Source organism: Dipteris shenzhenensis, chromosome 20 (assembly GCF_047967505.1).
Source record: "Dipteris shenzhenensis isolate YYH24624 ecotype China chromosome 20, Dip_SZ_1.0, whole genome shotgun sequence".
Classification (NCBI taxonomy): domain Eukaryota; kingdom Viridiplantae; phylum Streptophyta; class Polypodiopsida; order Gleicheniales; family Dipteridaceae; genus Dipteris; species Dipteris shenzhenensis.
The window spans coordinates 37,840,655-37,862,185 of NC_141615.1; the positions used below are offsets into that span (position 1 = coordinate 37,840,655).

The 21,531-nt window shown below is 39.6% G+C and overlaps 1 pseudogene; it reads left to right on the top strand.

Annotated features, from left to right (window-relative positions):
• The first annotated feature begins 16,757 nt into the window (after positions 1-16,757).
• On the top strand, positions 16,758-18,240 carry LOC147889621 (uncharacterized; annotated as a pseudogene).
• Positions 18,241-21,531: the final 3,291 nt, after the last annotated feature.

Consider the following 21,531-nt stretch of genomic DNA (forward strand, 5'->3'; position numbering starts at 1 on the left):
AGAGTATTTGGGTCACATTGTATGTGCTGATGGGATTCGAGTAGATCCAAAGAAGATTGAGTTCATAGTCACATGGCCTAAACCACGAGATATACACAAATTAAGATAATTCTTAGGATTTTGTAGCTTTTACAGAAAGTTTGTCAAGAATTTCGCATACATTGCACATCCATTGACAGACCTTCTTAGAAAAGCTAAGCATTCCTTATGGACCAAGCGTCAAGATAAATCTTTTATAGCTTTGAAAGAAGCTCGCACGCAAGCTCCTATGTTGCAACTACCCGATTTCTCTAGACCATTCTTTGTAGTTGTAACTGATGCTAGTGGATATGGAATTGGAGCCATGCTTATGCAAGATGGACATCCAATAGCATATGAGAGCCAAAAATTAAAACCAGCAGAATGCAATTATAGCACATATGATAAAGAATTAACCGGTGTTGTGCATGCCTTACGAATGTGGAAACATTATTTGATGGGATCTAAGTTTCTTATCAAAATTGATTAGCAAAGTATCAAGCATTTGTTGACTCAGCCACTAATATCCAATAGGCACATCAAATGGGCATCATTTATACAGAGTTTTCAGCCAATGATTCAGTATCAACCTGGAAAAGAAAATGTAGTAACTTGCTGATGCTCTTAGCAGAAAGCCAAGTATTAATCACATCACTGCTATAGAGACCTAGCCTTTCGAAGGTATGAAGAATTCTTATCAAGGGGATCCCGACTTTTCCGATGTATGGAACAAATTAGAAAATAATAATTGGAATCCTATGTTGGACTATTCATGCAATGATGGATACCTCTTTTATAAAAAGAAATTATGCATCACTCGACCCTTTAGACAAACTGTAATGGAGGAAATGCACCAACGACCATATATGGGACATAGGGGAGTGACTGCCTCTTTACAAGTGATAGCGAGGGAATTTCATTGCCCTACTATAAGAAAAGATGTGGCTAAGTTTGTAGCCAAATGCATCACTTGTCAAAAGATCAAGAGTTACAAAGGAAAGACCCCGGGATTGCTAATACCTTTGCCTATTCCTACGCAACCTTGGGAACAAATATTTATGGATTTCATAACAGGTTTTTCTACTACAACAAATCAAAATGATATGATCTGGATGATAGTAGATCACTTTAGTAAGCAAGCTTATTTCATCCCATGCAAGAAGACTTTTACTATCACTTTAGTAAGCAAGCTTATTTCATCCCATGTAAGAAGACTTTAACAGCGCAGCAAGCTGCACATTTATTCATCCAGCATATCTTTGTTCATCATGGCTTGCCAAAGATTATAGTGTCTGATCGAGATTCGAGTTTTGCAGTAATTTCTGAACTGCTTATTTCATAATCTAGGCACTAAGTTAGATTTCTCATTAGCTTTTCATACAAAATCGAATGGACAAACTGAGGTTACAAATAGTACTATTTTGGATATGATAAGAGCTTATGCAGGAAGTCAACCAAAGACTTGGGACAAATATCTTCATCTCTTACAGTTTGCTTATAATAATACTCCTCATTTTGCAATCCTCATTTTGCAATCCTCATTTTGCAACTGGAAGAGCACCCTTGAGATCGGATTGAAAAAATAAGATTGAAGAGTGTTGAAAAATGGTCAATAATCAAGATGTCCCCTCGTTTTTATGGACCTTTCAAGGTGATTCAGAAAATCAATGATCTAGTTTATAGCTTGAATTACCTGATAATTGGAAAATACATAATGCTTTTCATATCAGCCTCTTAAAGCCTTTCAAAGGACCTTTACCTATTCATCCTGTTTATGAAGAGGTTCCATTGATTGTTGATGAAGAACAAATTCTAGAATGATTATTGATCATCAATAGACCTTGACCCGAAAAGGAAATGTCTATACTAAATGCTTGCTCAAATTTAAGAATCATCCGAGAGATGATGCTCAGTGGATGCCTGAGCGATACTTTCAAACTTTTCCATACCTCATTAGTTCCTATAATCAAACATGCAACTAAGGTTAGTTGCAATCCAAGCAAGAGGGATGTTACGAAAATTATATTTCTGGTATATCTTGCTTTGGACATTATTATTTTTGTCAAGTGTGACTATGGCAAAGTACTCCATAGGAGCGCACCAGACGCGGCGGGGGTCCTAGTGGATACTTTGTGTGGTTAGTTGGGGACGTTTGACTAGCTTGTGTTTTGCCATGCTAGATGGTCGGTATTGTGGGTGATTCCATGTTAATACTGATGTTGCTAGTGTTATTGGTGTTGTGCTTGATTATTGTGCTTTAAGCGCAGTTATGTTGGGATCTGTTGATTCGGTGATTCGTTCAATCGATTGTTACTAACTAATGTAATTGGCGGCTAGAGTACAGGTGATGGAACTCATAGCGAGGATTGGAGTTAGTGCGAGGGTACCGATCGAGGTGTCGCACAGCGCATTATATATGGCCATGGGTCAATTTTGTATTTGCTTTGTTATTTCAAGTTTGAGCAATATATTTTGTAGTGGACATAATTCATTTTTGGGCCCTAAGATGGCTATGTAAAGCAAATCCCTCATTTTGGAAGAGAGGGATAATTTTGGCTCCTTGGTGCTTTTATGAAACATCATAAATGCTCTAGATGAGGAAGCATGAGCCACTCATCTAGGGGGGGGGATTGTACCCAATCGGTTGTCGTTTTCGTGGTGTGCATTAGGGAAAAAGGGAACTCATTTTGGGGCCCTGTAAGAAATTCACTATTTTTTTATTTATTTCTCTCCTAAAAGACCTCAAAAATAGTAAAATACAGAAACGTGGCTCAGAATTGTCAGTAAGGACTACAGAACTGTCAATTCAAAAAGAATAAGATAATCTTTTGTCTGACTAACACGATTTTGTATTAAATATCCTCTTAGATTTTTTTTTGTTTATCAAAGATTCCGCATCTCTTTGGCCGACGTGTGCAGGTCTTTCATAAAGAGTCCATCACTGAACTTAGTGATTGCCAGTTTTCAAAATATTCACATGGATACCGCCACACTTCCACGATTCATGTTACAAAACGACTGATACTAGTGAGTCACTATCTGAGAAGAAGCGATTACACCATCTTCACATCGACTTAGAAGAACAATATGCTCCAGCATAAAAAAGACGAAAGGATACGGTGCTGAATGCTCAATAGCGGGAAAATATGAGAAGAGAAGGGCTTCAACATATTGACTTATGGTGCGATGGAAGCATATATCCAAAATGTCAAGTAAAAAACTCTACACCTCCATTTGTCAATCCCACCACATTACTGAGGTTTGCCGGCGATGGACAAAATGGACTTCTTGGTTATATTTCAGCGCAGTCTGCATTTGCGAAAACGTATAAAATGATGTACCTACAAGAAAAGGGGGCCAAGATGGAGGAGATAGCCATTCGTACAAAATAGGAGCAGCAGTTGCAGAATGAAATTGAGGAGCATTCAAAGAGTAAAAGAGAGTTGACAAGAGCAAGAAAGAAGAGAACCGTGCTTGGAGACAGACTACGTAGCAGGAAGATTAAAAACATTGCAAATTTGAAGGCTGGGACTGGTGGATGCAAGCGACGAATTCAGGAAGCAAGGTTAGATTGAAATTTATCATTTTGTATACTCAAAAAGGCTCTCTTCCAGACTATATCTATTTCGTTGATTGTCGCAAAATAAGAATGGAGGTGCTGAATAATATAGTCATATTGTGTTGTTACTACAGGAAATTATTTGAGCCTGCAAAAGAAAATATGGACCCGAACCTTCTTCCTGTTAAACAAATGAAAGGATTGCTTTCTTGCAGTGTAGCAAAAGGTTTGATTGAGGAAAAAAAATACAAAACAGTCAAACGCAATGTTGTAGAGGACTTTGTATCCAATAATCAAGTTGATGGCACTATAATCCAAGAGGCTCTTGATGTTAGTGGAGTTAGCAGGAAGGGATATAGTTCGATTTTCCATGCGATATCCTCAACTTTGAAAGATCAAAGGATTAAACGAGTTTTACTGCCAAATCCAGCAACCGTGTGGAGGATAAGAGGTCATTTGAATGAAAGTATAGATGAATTTATTGGGCAATATATCCATATTGAAGAAATATTTCATGGTGTTAAAGGAACCACTGTGTATGATCCTTGGAACAATATATTTTTAGATCTGCAACAACTTCAAAAAAGAATGGTCGAGTTTTATGGAATAACATTTGAGGAGTGCAAAGGCATTTTGAAATTTGTTATCAAACTGGATGAGTGTGAGGTTGTAAAGGAAAAGAAAATGGAAAGAGTTACTATTACATTGATGAATGGAGCGATTGATACATCATTGACTGAAGTGAGTTCGAAGTATTTTAGTGTGCAGTCAGAGAAACACATATGGTGGTTAGGCTCGTTCCAGGTATGATCATGGGTTGTTTTATACTTGATTTTGGTCATTGTTTTCAAATCTGATATAGTAATACTTTTGTTTTCTATAATCTTGCAGGTGAAGACCGAAGACCATGAAACACTAGATTGGGTGTTTCACCACACGAAAATACCAAGAATAATCAAAAGACAAGTGCAAGGCGAGAATCTCCATGTTGCAGGAAAAGGTGATTTTCAAGTAGAGTGGCACATGGCCGGGGATCTTAAAACACTTAAGTGCATGTATAACATTAGTAAAGGAGGCAACTCAAAGTCTCCTTGTCTTTACTGCAAAGAATCAGCTCAAGTAATGGATTCAAAATGGTGGAAGAGAGCACCTAATAGAGATAAAGTTGACCCTGACTTCAAGGCCATTCTGGACATTCCACTATGTAATGTTCACATCTGCACATTGCATGGTCTATGTCGAATTATTGAGAAATTGGTATTTTTATATATTGGATTTGCTTGGAAACTCCGTCCCGAAAAAAATAGAAAGGATGCTCTTCAAGCATTGGAAAAACTGTTATCCGATATAGGTCTGCATGGAGGAGATGTTCAAATCACAAAGGATTTTAAAAAGTCTACCAATGGCAAGGAGATACCAATCAAGCCCTCTATTGGTGGTGTTAAGGCAAGAAGATTCTTGTCTCGACCCAAACACAGTAAGCAAGTAAGGCAAGGTAGAGCAGTTTCAAAGATTAATTATGGATTGTGGAAACAAGTCCATAATGCTGTGAAAGATCATGAGGCAGATGGGGAAGCACGAAATAGGAAGGCAGAGGTGTGGAGGTCTCTTGATCAACTCTTCATGTTCTGTGACAAAGTAACATGGACAAAGAGTGATTACAAGAACTTTGAGGAGGCAATTAAACATTTTGGAAAGTCAATGAAAGACGCGTGGACAGCCTACAATATAACTCACTACATGGTAAGGTTATGTCTTTTTCTTTTACTTAAGTGTGATCTTCTTTTTTTTAATTACTTACTATGCATTCTTATGTCTTACAGCATATCATATAAAACCACCTTCCCTATTTTGTCAAAAAGTATGGATGCCCAGCTATTTGGTCTACCCAAGGCATGGAGAAGTCTCACTACATGGCACGTAACGCATTTTTTAGACACACACAACACTATGGAGGGAGTCAGAAGGCGAATAGTCTGAAGGAAGTCTTCCAATGGTTTTACCGAGGCATACTACAGAGGCTGCATGCTAAAAGAAAAGTTGCTAGCTCCAAAATCAAGCTTGCTTTTCTTCTAGCCCAAAAGCAAAGACGAAGACAAGCTCTAGACAATTCAATTATAGCAGAGAGACATAGACAATGGAGGGAATTGAAGATATTTAGAAACCATAAATGGACAAGTAAACATGAATAGGACTCATTTGTAACTTATTGGTGTTATGTCCACATGTTTTCAAACTCATTCAATAGAAATTTTTTTAGTGGAACAAGTGACTCTTGGTGTTATGCATGAAAAGTATTTCAATGTGAAACATATGATCTGAACTTAATACAATTTGTTTACAATTTCAATATATTGTTCATTTAATATTTAACGACACCACTCTATGTAAATGTACAAATCATTTCATCATCAACTTATTAATCATTTATACAAGATCATACCAGATATCAAAGACTTTATACAAATCAGTTCAAATTTAATATAATGTTTGTGCTATATTCGATGACTAAATCCTATTTCTCCCAGGGCCTGCCGATCGGAACTCTCTTTTTGATCTTGATTGGAGTCTTTTTCTTCTTTATTGGCTTGATGTCGACTGTCTCTTTATCCTTTTCTTCAGCTCTCTCCACCTGTTCCTCTTCTTGGACTATGTGGCCTGATGCAATCATGGGTGGCTCTCGAAACCTTACGAGTTGGTGTTTTCCATAGCCCTCCAGATATTTGGGGTCCTTAACACCACATGCTAATGCATAAGAAGTGTAAGACAAAAAGTAAGTGGCCCTAGAGGCCTGCTTATTCACGTAATCTCCAAATATATCTATGGCAGACAACCTCTCTATCAAAATGATCTTTTCCTTTTGCCATGAAAGAGCATGTCCACCTAAAGCCCTGGACAAACATTTTAGGAAGTAAACAATGGCTTCTCCATTGTTGCTCAACTGCCTATGGTAAATCAAGATCTTGGCACTGCCTAGATCATGAATATAATGAGCTAGGCCTGACATTTTGCGAAACCCAACCTGCCTGCTTCCTCTTGATCTCTGGAGGAGTGTGTCATCCTCAATTTGTAGCTGCAAGATATCAAAGGATTGTAGTGAGACAATACACAACCTACAAAACCAAATTTAAGCAGAAGTCAAAGTATATGATTTGAAGTACCTTCTCATTTTCATCAGCAACAAGCAGTTCATCTTTCCAAAGATTTATCCCTCTCCCTTCTTGTCCAGCCTCTTCTCTAGGCTTTTCTGTGTATAGTGCTGAGAGATTCATAGCTTCCTGTGTGAGCTGGAAGGCAGCTTCATCTGGCTCTTGGAACTTTTCAGCCTCTTTGAAACAAAATGAAAGGGCCTCTACAGGATCAAACATTGTTTCCAAAGCCAGTAGTGAATGGTCATCCTCTATGCCAACCTCCTTGTCAAGCCTTGAAGCCTGGGCAATAAGGGAAATGGCATAGTCCTCCCTCAAATCAAACATACACTCTATATCATGGAGGAAAACATAATCCTTTCCACCAATCAACACACCTGGAAGCATGGGCACTGCATAGTTGCTGCTCTGAACATCAAAATCTTCAACTGGCTCTGCTCCCCTCAGAGTTTTTGTCCTCAGTTGAACAAGGTCAAGAGCAGCCACTTGCAGCCCCTCATCCTGAAGGTTGATATCTTCTTCTTGCTCTGCCATTTCTGTGACCAAAGAAACATCCTCCTTTTCAGAAGCTTCAGATGTGTCTTCTTCTTCTATTTCCTGCCCTTGTTCATCCAAAGACTCCTGACTGAAGACAATGTACATAAGAAATGCCATGCTCTCCTCCAGCACTCTGCACTTTCTGGTGTGCAAAGTACAGTTGAATTTATAGTGATCAGGCAGGCTGTCAAATCTTCTGTTCACATGGTACCTCAGCCTGTCATTGGAGACAATATGATTTAGGTGCACAAAAACCTTTTCTCCTCCCACAATTCTTCCTGCCTCTGTCAGTTCTTTGAAGGCATCCCAATAGTCTGAAAGAAAATCTTTGTGCTGCTCCAGTACAGAGCTCATTGTGAACTCCATGTTGAAAATACTGTGGTATATATGGAAGTTACTCTGAGCCTTGCATTTGTGAAGAAACTCAAATAGGAGCAAATCTGGAGAACTGTCCTCTTCTGGTTCCATTTGTTTTTTGATGGAAGAATCAGCACTCTGCTCCAGCCTCTTCTTTTTTCCTGTTCAAAAACTTATATATTATGAATTCTATATGCTGACATATGCAATCAGTGAATGCATTGTATATCACCAGATAATTCCTTCATGACATCTCATGACTCACCTGGTGATTACTGTGGTCTAATAATAGCAGCAGAAAAGTCCAGCTTCCTCTTGAAAGGTGGGGCCTGGGAGCCAGCTATTCCAAAACAAAAACATTTCTCATCATCAAGGAAGATTTCCACAGGGCTAAAGATAGCAAATTAATGAGGTAGAAGTGAGAAACAAATAATACACAGGAATTTGCAGCAAAATGCGATATGGGCTGTTTAGAGAATTGTAAACCACTCTCCTTGCATTTTGTTGCAAATTCTCAAATTCTGTTCATGTGCATGTCAAATCAAGCACTTGGTTCATCTCAGTGATTCCTGGACACTATGATCTCATATGCAAGAGAAATAATGGAATGAGTGAAACTATTCATGAGGAATGTGTCAACAACAGGAATTTGCAGCAAAATGCGATATGGGCTGTTTAGAGAACTATAAACCACTCTCCTCGCATTTTGTTGCAAATTCTCAAGTTCTGTTCATGTGCATGTCAAATAAAGCACTTGGTTCATCTCAGTGATTCCTGGACACTATGATCTCATATGCAAGAGAAATAATGGAATGAGTGAAACTTTTCATGAGGAAGGAGTCAACAACAGGAATTTGCAGCAAAATGCGATATGGGCTGTTTAGAGAATTATAAACCACTCTCCTCGCATTTTGTTGCAAATTTCTTGTTTCTATTCATATCAACCTACAATCTAATTTCTGGGTGATTTACCACATTCTTGAACAGTATTAATTGAAAATGTAAGAAGAAGGATGGAGCTGAGTGAAGACATTGGGACATCAAAAATCCAATGGATGGAAGAAATAAATGTTGAAAAACATTGAAACCAAACTAGAATTCTGACCTTTTTTTTCCTTTTCCATGCTGATTGAGTTCACTGGTAAATCTCCTGCTCTTTCTCTAGCTTGAACTTTGCACTCTAGGTAACCTGGAGATCTGGCAGTACTGTCTTCAGGCAGGTTGTAGTCTGGATGGAGTGTGCTGGGTAGGAAAGGATCAGAGAGAAGGAAATGGAAGATGCGAGGGTCGTGGCAGGGATGAAAGATTGGGATCCAGGGGAGGGAAAAGTGGTTGTGGTATTGATGATGAAATCATGAATGGCACAAGTTCCAAGGAATAAAGTGTACTTTCACACGTGCCAAATTTCAAACTCCAAGAGATCTGGGTCCCATCCACACATGTGAAAAATGACTAGATTCCACACGTGTGGGATTTAGTGATTCTTTAATTCTATTTGCACTTATTTGTGGTATCCTGTTTTAGACCTCTTGCCCTCCAGTCTCTGCTCTCTTGCCTCCCTACCTCCATACTCTGCAGCATCAGCATCTTGTCCAGCAGCACAGGTTCATCCTCAGCACAGATTACTCCTCAGCAGCACAGCACATCCACAGATAGATTCCAGGTCAGTAACAATGGGTTCTCCCCTTAGTCTCTGCAATCTTCTTGCCTAAAATAGAAAAAATACATCCTGTATGGAAATGCATAGACTCAAACCAAGACAGAGAAATCACTGTAGGAATGCAGATCTTCAAGTGGGATATTTGCATGTGATCTTCTTGCATAACCTCCATTCATACTGTATTTGGTTGGAGAAACATAGAAATCACTGTAGGAGTGCACCAGCATGTCATTTCAAAAATTTGCAGCAAAATGCGATGTGGACCTGTTTGAAATTCCAAACTGCTCATATCGCATTTTATTGCAAATTTCTCTATTTGGCTTCTTCCACCCCTGTGATTGCCTTTTCTTTGTTAGAACATGTTCTGGTTTTGTGACTTCCATAGCTGTAATCTTCTTGCATAAACTCCATTCATATTGTATTTGGCTGGAGAGACAAAGAAATCACTGTAGGAGTGCAGCAGCATGTCATTTCAAAAATTTGCAGCAAAATGCGATGTGGACCTGTTTGAAATTCCAAACTGCTCATATCGCATTTTATTGCAAATTTCTCTATTTGGCTTCTTCCACCCCTGTGATTGCCTTTTATTTGTTGTTAGAACATGTTCTGGTTTTGTGACTCCCCTTAGTCTCTGCAATCTTCTTGCCTAAAATAGAAAAAATACATCCTGTATGGAAATGCATAGGCTCAAACCAAGACAGAGAAATCACTGTAGGAATGCAGATCTTCAAGTGTGATATTTGCATGTGATCTTCTTGCATAACCTCCATTCATACTGTATTTGGTTGGAGAAACATAGAAATCACTATAGGAGTGCACCAACATGTCATTTAAAAAATTTGCAGCAAAATGCGATGTGGACCTGTTTGAAATTCCAAACTGCTCATATCGCATTTTATTGCAAATTTCTCTATTTGGCTTCTTCCACCCCTGTGATTGCCTTTTCTTTGTTAGAACATGTTCTTCATGTCTGTGATCTCTTTCCAATCCTTTGTATCCAGTTTTTCAGAGTGATGGCAAGAACCAAGTCAACTGCAAGGCAAGTTGGCAAAGGACCAGGTCTTGCAGCAACAGCAGCTGGGGCAGGTACCAAGAAGTTTAGTGTGCCTCCAAAGGGAAGAGCTTCACATGGCAGGAAGGGTAAGCCAATGAGCTTGCTCAAGCAAAAGGCCAAAAGATTGAATAAGGGTGCAGGTGTGCTAAGGGAGATAAGGAGGCAACAGAAAGCCATAGGCTTTGCAATACCCAAAGCACCCTTTCAAAGACTGGTGAGAGAAATTTGTGACAGTTGGAACCTTGGGTTCAGGTGGAATAGAACTGCCATTCTTTCCTTACAGGAAATGGCAGAGGATTACCTGGAGAAATATTTTGAGGATGCAATGCTTGTAGCAGCCCATGCTCACAGGGTGACTTTGATGGCCAAAGACTTCAACACTTTGTCCAGAGTGAGATGGAGGTATGACAAGCTGGTTCATCCTGTGGAATGGCAGGACATCAAAATGAGAGATATATTGCTAATTCCACCTACAAGGAAGGTGAAGGTTGATGAGGTAAAGGTTCTTGAGGTAACACACTCAAAGAACACCAGAGGGAAGGCTGCTTATGAGGACTCACTGAAGCAGCAAATAAAAGAAACAAAATCTGTTATAGATGTGGAGACTGGAAAGAAGGAGCTACACATACATAGAAGGTTGAAGGAGCTGCGCCCTGATGTAGTTGTACATATTGAGGATGAAGTTTCAGTCAATGATTTTGATTTGACAAAACAATGCTTAGCAGCATTGGCTAACAAGAATGAGTATTGCTCAGATACTATCATTCTTGCAATGCTCTAGTAAGTGTCTATAAATTTTACATTTTTTGCAAATCAATCCTCCTTGTAACTCCTTTATAACCTACCCTAATTATGTTCTGATCCTATGCAGCATGATGAGAAGCTGGCTTCACCCCTCTGTACAACATACAGTCCATATTGTTGATCCAGCCATTTCTTCTAGATTAAGAGATGCAAAGGAGACTCCCATGAGTATTTCCAGCTGGTTCAAACACTGCAATTTTGAAGTAATTGATATTTTGCTACTTCCATACCATAGCAGGTATGTGGGTGACTACTTCTTTTAAGATTCTTCTTTAATATTGGGAACTCTTGTAGCCTTTCATTTTCTTATGCTTTTTTCCTTATGCAGTGACCACTGGAGTTTTGTGTCTATTGACATCCAGCAGAAGCAATGCTTTCTATTCAACTCTCTAAAAAACACACACAGAGAGCTGAAATTGTAAGTGCTGTGTGTGCTTTTTGAACTTAAAACTTCATTATTTTGATACCATACTAATTAAATTATACATATTGCAGTTGTATTAGAAGGCTATTAGATGCATTGGATCATTGTCCTCCAAATGTCTCTCTTTTGGATTCAATAGAGCCAATAAGTCTAGAGGTAAAAAGTCTATTAAATGCTATGTCTTTGAACTTATTGAATAATTTTGTTTTGTGCTGATGCTCACAGTTTCTAACATTTTTTTCTAACTGTACAGACATCACAACAAAATGATTCAAGTAGCTGTGGATGGAGGGTGCTGATCAATGCAAAATATATACTTTCAAGCTACTTTGAAAAGGAACAGCCAGATCTGGTAAGGAAAAATACTTTTCATTTAGCTTGAAGATAATTCATAATGATACAAAGTGTTCTAAATTATCCTCTGCCATTGCAGATGAAAGAGGATAATTTTAGAGCTCATACAATTTGGAGGTTTTTGAGCTATGCCTCCCCCAAACCTATTGTACCAGCTACTGTGGAGCTGGGTGAAAGCTCTGAAGTACAAGAAGGTGTCATACACCTTGATCCCACAGATGAAGCACCTAATGCTGAGGACCAGAAGCCACAGGAGCAATCACAGAGTGCTGAGGAGGAGCAGACACAGGAGCAAAGACCTGCTGCTGATGTTGAGGAGAAGGTGGAGAAGCAGCAAAGAGAGGCTTCTGGGGCAGTGGAGGAGACAGGATGGAGCACGGACAGGATGGAGCAGTAGAGAGAAGATCCTCCAGAAAATGTAGAGCAGCCTCTGGATGAAACTGTACATAAATAGAAAATGGATGTTAGAAATATGTTCTACAGATTCAGCTAAACAATTCTGTACAAAATCTTACTTGATTGAATACAAAACCTTTCTTTATGGAGTCTGTGTTATCTCAATTTTAAAATTTTCTATGTCTTTGCATTTAACTGAGCTCTCTCTTCTTCTGAGTAACTGCAAAAAAGCAATATGAATTAGAGTGGTAAATTAAACTAATAGCAATGCTTAATGAGACTAGGATAAATCAGATGGTGTACCTTTCTGTTCTTATAGATAAATAAAAAGTCGTTTGAGATAGAACCTTCAGTCTCAAACAGAATGTCACTGCGCAATTGAGCTAGGGAGCAACATTCTCTTAACGAGATATTGGCTACCACATCACCATTCTCAACAACATCAATATCAATAAGTTTATTTTCTGCACCAAAAGACTCTTCATCTTGATCCATTGGGACAAGCTTTGTGCCTAGCATTCGACTGCGCTTGTAATAAAAAGAGAAAATAAAATTTTGTGATGCAACCATGTACTTCAGTTGCATAGAAGGTTGGACCACCTCACAAAACACTGAACTACATGTCTTCTTATCCCAACCTTTATCCAAAAATTGTGGCATGCATGCCGAATTTGTTGCTTTAACTGTGAACATTGTTTTTGAAACCTTTACTGGAAAGGTATTAAACAAGTCTACAAAAACTGTGAGAGGCATGCACAAAGAAATTTTTACTATCCTAGTGGCAATATTGGGCCTCAAAGCTTTCTGTACTTCTGTAAAAAGCTTCGCCCTATATGCCTCTGTAACACTAGAATGTGGGTGAGGCCAATCCACCGAATTCCATGCCGGAAGGTCTTGTTTTATTAATACACCATGTGTGTTAGCTTTGTCCAGCAACTGATAAAAATGATCAGTAAAAAATATACCCGATTGAGCTAGCTCTGTTGCACATCGACCTTGGTATTATTGTTCTCCTATCGATCCATGCAGAACATCTATAAATCCCAGAATACAATCGATGTTTTGCCATGTCTCATACGATGAAGGATATAAATCTGAAATAAAACAACACAAGAATGTCAATAAGCTAAGAGAGAAAGCTTCATCTTAAAAATCCATACACCTCATGAAGAAAAAAACCACAATAGAAAAATATACAATTAGGCCTGTGTTGCGGAAGATTTTTTGGATAGAGTCTCGCAAGACAAGTTCTTTATGCATGTACACATGCTGAATCAAAACTTCTTTCACGGATATCTTCCCTTTGGTGATTTTAAAATCTCGTACTCTTTCCTTCCATGATGCCAAGAAAATGTTTTTTGTCTGGGGTCTTTTTCTTTTGCTAGGTTGCATGAGCACCCATGCTCCTTTCGAAACACTAAACCTTTCCCAAGTTCCTTCTGTTTTGACTGTACTTGAATTCTCTACCGACGAAATAGAAGAAGCAGGTCGATGGGGTAAGGATGTTTGGTATATGCCTTCGTAGCATTATCATCCACAGAGCGTCTTCCACAAGAACGGCCGTGGTTTTGGTTTACCATGGAGATTTTCTGAATCTGTAACAATAGCAAAGTAATGTAACTAAGATAACAATTTGAAGTTTCAAGAAAGAGAAAGTGGGCAAACAGACAGTTGACAAGAAACATCTTACTCTACGCCAAACAGGATCAAGGGAGCAGTTTTGGAAAAGAAAGGCTGTTGCACAATGAGGCAATGGTGTAGAATGGTAGACCTTTCGCACGAAAGGTGGCACAACATTTGAAAATTCAAAGGAAGGTGGAAGCGGGAAGGATCTTGTCAGATAAAATGTCAGTTTAGATTCTATCTTCTTGTCCAAAGATCTTCTGAGAATAAAAAACCAATCTCCTCATTAATGTAGCACGCTTGTACTTACATAAAGTATTGTTTCTTTTTTCTATTTTCTCTTATTTTCGTGAATTTTCAACGTTACGTTGGCCTTCTATTGATTGGTTGAGAGCTTATTTTTCCAAACCGTAAAAGGCCCCAAAATGAGCTCCCTTTTTTCCTAATGATTGTGTTCTTCTTCTCCAATTGGTTAAGTGGTGAATTTGTGTTGAAGAGAATTACCTTTAAGGTTTCATAAATAAAAGTGGGGATGTGGCTATTTTGGCAAGAGTACACAATTGTCCAACATTGCAGAAAAGAACAACTGGGGGTGTCATACAAGAGACAAAGAGAGCCTCCATCTCTAGAGAGAAAGGGGCTTGGGGGTGTTGAGAAATGTGGTGCCGTATAATACTATGAGAAATTATGTGATTGGTAGAGTGGATTGCGTCAATGGATCATTGATATCTATACTGGAAAAAGATCATGTTGATCTTGTACTCTAAGTAGATGAGTGAAAGAGACTAGATAAAAGAGGTGAAAGAGGTGTGTGTGTGTGTGTGTGTGGTGGTGGATGGACCATTAAATAAAAGTGGGGACGTGGCTATTTTGGCATCAAGAAGATAAAGGATCATGAATGAAGATCCACGTCTCTCTGCCTTAGTAAAAGTACACTTTCAATTCCAATATCATCATCATCCCCGATGTCATACAAGAGACAAAGAGAGCCATCTTTAGAGAGAAATATCCAATAAAAGACAAGCATTTAAAACTTGAGAAGAGGGTAAAAACTTGACCCTAACAACACATTAGAAAGCCTTAAACAACCACTAAACCAAAATTTAAAGTGGTCAAGTTGACCAAATGAACTTAAAGAAGTGGGATGGGCCTGATTAGCAAAATAGTAATCTGTACATCCCTTGGAGGCCAATAATATGCCTTCTTGTAAGGTGGCGTACAACAACTTGACTGCGTTATAGGCACGTTGTTACTGACGACCACGCACATGTGCTCTTCCTCAATCGCCTACAACTTCTCAGTTCTAAGCGTGAGCGCCCGCTTGCCTTCGTCACCCTCTCCTCATATTCAACACTCATTTCGAGGTTCTCACAGCTTTCACAGCTTCAGTTTATGCAGTCTAAACCGGATTGCAAGGAGATTCTTCAGCACACGCTAGGTAATCCTTTCCTCGAGTTTATCGCAGCAGCCATCAGATGACAAAAGTATGCTGTTGTAGGCAAAAACAGCAAATTGAAGAGAAGAGAAAGCAGAAGAGAGAGAGAGAGAGAGATGATTGATTGATTGATTGAGAGAGAGAGAGAGAGAGAGAGAGAGAGAGAAAGAGAGAGATTGTTTGATTGATTTAGAGAACGGTAGACGTTTGAGACGTGAGAACACGTACTTTTTCACTGTAATTATATGGAAGAAACAAGCAAAGAAGAAGGTATGTCCTCTCCTCTTTTACAAATTTCGCGGTTGTTTACGTTCACTTTCAATAACTAAAGCGCACTTTGAAGCCTCGTAACTTAAGGAATTCCGAAGAGGAATGAACGTGTTCACGAAAGCATTCATGTGGGTGCCTGTGCATTTTAGGCGGTGTGAATTAGAGAGAACTCGCCTCCTCAACTCTCTCTCTCTCTCTCTCTCTCTCTCTCTCTCTCTCACACACACACACACACACACACACACACACACACACTTTTTTTTGGGTGAACACACACACACACACGATTTCATGCCACTGTTCTCGAGAACGATCAATCATACTGCCAATCGTCATGTTGTTCACACTCTTAACTTCAACGACAAATCCATAACTAATCAGTTGAAGATTCCAGCTCTTTCGACTCAGGATTTCTTCATCACAGTTTGGTTGTCGCAGCAATGAATTACGTTCACCTCGTGAGATTATTTTGTTAATTTCAAGAAATCACGTAAGCTAGTTTGGTCAGTAAACAATTTTGTGCTCTGGTTGCAGCTTGCAATGGATGTCATCTTGCTAAGATGGCTCGAACTTGGATTTCATAAACGTTATCCAAGGTTTCATCAGAAGTCCTGGATTTGATCTTGAGGCTCCTTCAAAGATTAAACAAAGTGGTTTCGTTTTAATTTGCAAAAGGCTCTCAGATTGTTAAGCTGGAAGCTAAACCTGGATTTCACTAATATGGTCCTATGATTGCTGCTGATGGTTCCATTTGGGAGTAGTCCATCAGAATTGTCGAGTCTAAATTTAATTGGAGGATTTGAGAGCTTTGTTTCAGAGGAACAAAATTTGGTCGAAATTTGGCTCAATCCCCCCCCCGCCCACCCCCTTCTCCTCTCTTCCAAGGTGCTCCAGAAACCAATTATTAGCGATTTGTTTGGAATTTGCATATTTCTCATCTGAAATTTCAACTGGGATGTCTTCAAGTGATTCAATGATTGCCAGAGGTCTTGATATTTTGAATGAATTTGACTGAATCAGTCAGTCTGCCATGCAACAGTGGAAGTTACGCATGGGTTTCACCAAAGTAATGCAAGGATTTGCAATTAGTCTATTTGATCCAAGAAGACTCGTATTTATGATTCTTGGGCCCTCAGTCTTTTTGCTTTTCATGATATTTGAGTGGGTACTTTTATTACCTCCACCGCGACCGAAACACTTGATACGGATTCCCTGCCTAGGAGATGAAAAGGACTACATCCTGCACGAGATGGGTATCTGCACAGATCCTTGTGGCAAGCTTTGCTTCCCCCGAGTTCATGGCATTTGTTTTGGCCATTCCCAGGTCACAGTATGTGAGGGACAGCCATCAATCCCACAGGATGTCAAGGATGCATGGGGAGGCCTACCTACAGAAATGCGCTTCTACATGGAGACCCCTAGGAAAAGGATACCCGTCAAGCAGGGGGCATGCCCTGGATGGAACTCTAAAGCAGCCAAGCCATACAAAGACAGTGGCGGTTGGTACCATGGTCTACAAATGGTGGCTGATGCCTCAGCAATGCCCACAGGCAGGGTGGCCCTTATCCACACCATGAGGCAGAGAAGCTTCTCCCTGCCATTCTCTTCTCACATATGTATGGCTTAAAGAACTCTACTCTCTTCTGGTTTGCAAATCTTGACGATCCTCTCATGATATCACAGTGGTCTCATGGGCTACTGAATGTTTTCTCGAAGGATCTGAAAATACAGCATCTCAAGGCAGTCACAGAAAACCAGGATGCCATTTGTTTTGAGGATGCCATTCTTTTTACACAGGTGACCAATTCTGGATATATGCCCAATCATGCAGCACATGACTGGTTTAGAAGAAGGATTTTGGAACATTGCAATATGTCGCTCAGGGAATCGACAAATCCTCCAGAGGAGGTGGTGATCATACATCGCCCTAATTCCTCCAGAAACTTTGCCAATTTCGAGGCAGTGAAGAATATTTTAGAGAGGAAGCTTCAAGTGCCCGTTAAGGTGGCAATTCCTGGTCCTTGGGACTTTTGCGAGCAGGTAAGGCTTGTTGCAGAAGCAGACTTTCTGGTAACCCCTCATGGATCTCATAATGCAGCTCTCTTAACGGTGAAGCCTGGAGCTGTTGTAATGGAGGTCTTTCCTTTTCTTTATTATGTAGATTGGCTTGGACATTATTTACATGCTGCCGGGCTATCTCATTATGAGCTATATGGAACTTGGCCATCCGAGAATGGCGGCATGCCATTACTGATGCGCTTGTATTCATGGTTATATGGTTGGCAAAAGTGCTTCTCTGTACGGCGTTGCATGAATTATGGGAAGAGTCAAAAGGTTTATGTGGACTTGGGTGAGCTTGAAACAATGATGGATTATCTTATTGGCAAATGCAAAATCCTGGTGCAAAACTCTCCTTGTCATGGTAAAACTCCAAGAAAATCTGTGTAAGCTATGCCTTGGCGCTTGACTTCTGGTCCTTTCATGCATTCAGGTTGCTTTTGCCATCATGGTCTGAGTGGCAATCACCATCTAGTGGACCTCATCATTAGCTGTAGATTGCACTAACAATTTGGTCGGTATAGCCAGAGTTAATACATAACATATGTTCTAGTCAAAACTGTAATGCAAGATTATCTTGCAGTCTCTATAGAAATAAAAAATTTAAACATCTTTTGAATAGCATTCTCTGTGTGCTCATGTGTAGTCCTTTCCAATGCAATATGGCCTTGTTTTATTTGTATTTATACAAAAAATTATGGCCGTTGTTTCTAAGATTGTATGGTGTTCGAGAAATGGGAGTCAAAGCTTGGAAATCTCAGTGGTTCTAGGGATGTCTATCTGACATCTGGCTCTTGTAAAAATTTGTCAACATAAATGTTTTATTCTTGAAATTACGTGATTCCAGGTCAGAGTTTTCAGAAGTCCCATTTTGAAAAGCAGCAGATGTGCCAAGGATTGAAAATTCCGGTGAGTAAGTGGAAGGTCTGCCCTACCTATAAGCTTAGTTTTTGGGAATTTCTAAGCAGTTCCACATTTCACAATCAACCAAATTTGAGTGATACATTCCATTAGAATTGAGAACAAAGATTACTAATTCATATCTAAAGTAGGACAAACTCCGATTTCAGATTTGTGGTTAGCAGCATTTGAACCTGCAAAAATCTTCTGAATTTCTACATTGAACTAATTACGTCTAGTAGGATAAGCCTTAAGCCTCGTGGACAAAATATTCACTTGTCTCTTGCAGTAAAATGGTGAATACAAGTCAAGGTTGTGCACGATTTCATCTAGGACTATTATGATCAGCTTGTCAAAGCTTGCATTTCCATTAGAATCAGTAATTTGTTTTGTAAAAACTGTCAAAGACAAACTGTCAAACACAGAGACTCATAACTTTTTGCTGTAGTATTTGATTCACGGTCTAATTACACAGAGACATGCGCCTTGAAGAGAGCTTCACGATGATATAAGTTTCATCAAAATCGGACTAACGAGCAGAAAGTTATCAGCAAAACACCAACAGGGGGTCAAACTGTCATGAAAACTGCCCTCCACCCATGCTAATTTCGCCTGAGTAGGATGCTCCCTCAAGACTCCACCTTCATCAACAATCCACCACTCATAGATTTTGCCTAGAAGAGAGTAAGTAACTCCCTTGGTGGCTCGGGAAATGGATGGACCATGTGTGTGCAATGAGCGGCCGAATAGAAAGAACTTTTAAGGCTTTGAAAGAAAGAAAAGGGAAGAGAGACTCCAAAAAGGGAATACGAAGTGATCTTCATTGTCAATAGAGTGAGGCTCCACTCCAATGCAACTCAAAATACTACAAACACAAGGGAGAAGAAGAGGTTTCATACATACAAGAGGGAGCGGAAGCTCCAAGACTACTCATAAAGAGAGAATAAACTAGAGAGAGATGGACTCAAGAGTCTACATAAGAGAATATGTATAAGAGGGAGAGAAGGCTCATGGAAGAGGCTTGAGGAGACTAGAGCTACAGCAATATGAGGCCTAATGGTGGAGAGATCATGAACAAGGGAGAGGAGGGCTTCTTTTATAGAGATTTTGTCACCCTCCTTCACCCATTTATAATTGTTGCGTGTAGATTCCTTTCCCCATTAATCACATATTAAGCCTATATGTCACCATCCATGTCCTTTTTGGCTACTCTTGCCATCTGTCCCATCAAAAGATGCTCAAGACTCTTAAAATATTGAGAAAGTCAAGAGTCTCCCCACATGGATCCCATAGGGACCCTCTCTTTTCCATATGTCCCATCCACCTTATTCCACATGGGAATTCTAGAAGGATTCCTCTTTACTCCACACTCCTCCACATGCCTTCCACACCCTTGGCATGTGGCCTCTCTTATATTATTGGAACACATGGACATGAGCCCACCTCTTTATATGACTCACTCTTCCTATTTTCTAAAAACCCCATAATATCCCATACACAAATAACTCTCATCCCATACCAAGGTATTTATAATTCATACCTATGGTATTTGCAATGATCCATTCCACTCATCCTCTCAATCCCATACAATATCTACGAAGATAGAAATAAGTGAGAGCTGCTAGGCTATCACTTGATACTCAAACTCTTATCAAACATAGAAGAAAACAATACCAATGCCAAATAAAAAATATCAAATTTTGGCATCACATCTTTCCCCCCCTAGTAGATCCTCTCTAGTGACAGAGAGGGTCTGCTGGCCCTCAAGATGGTTGAGCATAGAAGAATTTAAGGGGATACTCATGTCAAAGTGAGGGATCAAGGGGGATCAAAACACCACAAGAGAGACATAGGATAGCAAACACTCAATCTATTGCAAAATGTGTACTCAACAATACATGATAGGCTTCTTATATAGAGAGAGCCTTTAGAATAGTCAAACCATGTGGGATCCTCTCATCCACATCTCTCCTTATGGATATCCTCAATCCACATCTCCACATCATGTAGTCCACATCCTAGGGTGGCTACTTTAATTCTTTCCTATACCATACCTTAGCCTTTAATTATGTGCTCATGGCACCATATCTCAACACCTCCCCTTGGTGCCATGATCCTTTGGCTACTACAAGGTGGTCAGATGTGAGTTACATTCCATCACCTCCCCTTAGTGCATGCATTGCTACTTAAGGTGGTAAAGTGTGGTTTACATGTCAATACCTCCCCTGGGTGCTTTCATAGCTACTCTCAGGTGGTCAGGTTTGATTACAAACATATAGGCAAGGTTGGCAAGGGTTTTGGTTTCTCAATACATTCCATTGATGTCACCTTTTGGCTCATGGCTTGATGATGACTCCACGTCGTTGACTTGTTGGTGCTTCAATCTGCAATCTTCTTCCTTGTGTCCCAGCTTCTTGCAATGGTGACACTTTGGTTTGTTCTTCAATCTGCAGTCACTTTGATAGTGACCCATCCTTCCGCAATGGTAGCATTTCACTGATGTTTTACTAAATAGTGCTTGTTCTTCATTATAGCTATTGAGTGTTGATGTCGATGTCGATGTCGATGCCTTCAACTCTCTTTCTTTTTCGAGAAGAGATGATACACATTTTTCAAACTTTGGATCTGGCAAATTCTTCAAAGTGGTTGTCAATGCACTATACTCTGCAGGCATGCTTTTAAGGAGAATTGCAAGTGCATCTTTCTCTCCTACTTTTGCATTTATGCCCTCTAGTTGAGTCATAATGCTTTTGATTTTGTTGACAAATTGTGCCATGGATTCATTGAAGCCCATGTGCATACCATAGAATTCAATCTTAAGATGGATTTCTTGGTTTTTGGCTTTTGCACCAAACACTGTGTTCAACTCATCCCATGCATCCTTGGCATGATCTTTAGAGTCTATATGATGAATTATGTTTGGACCCAAGTGC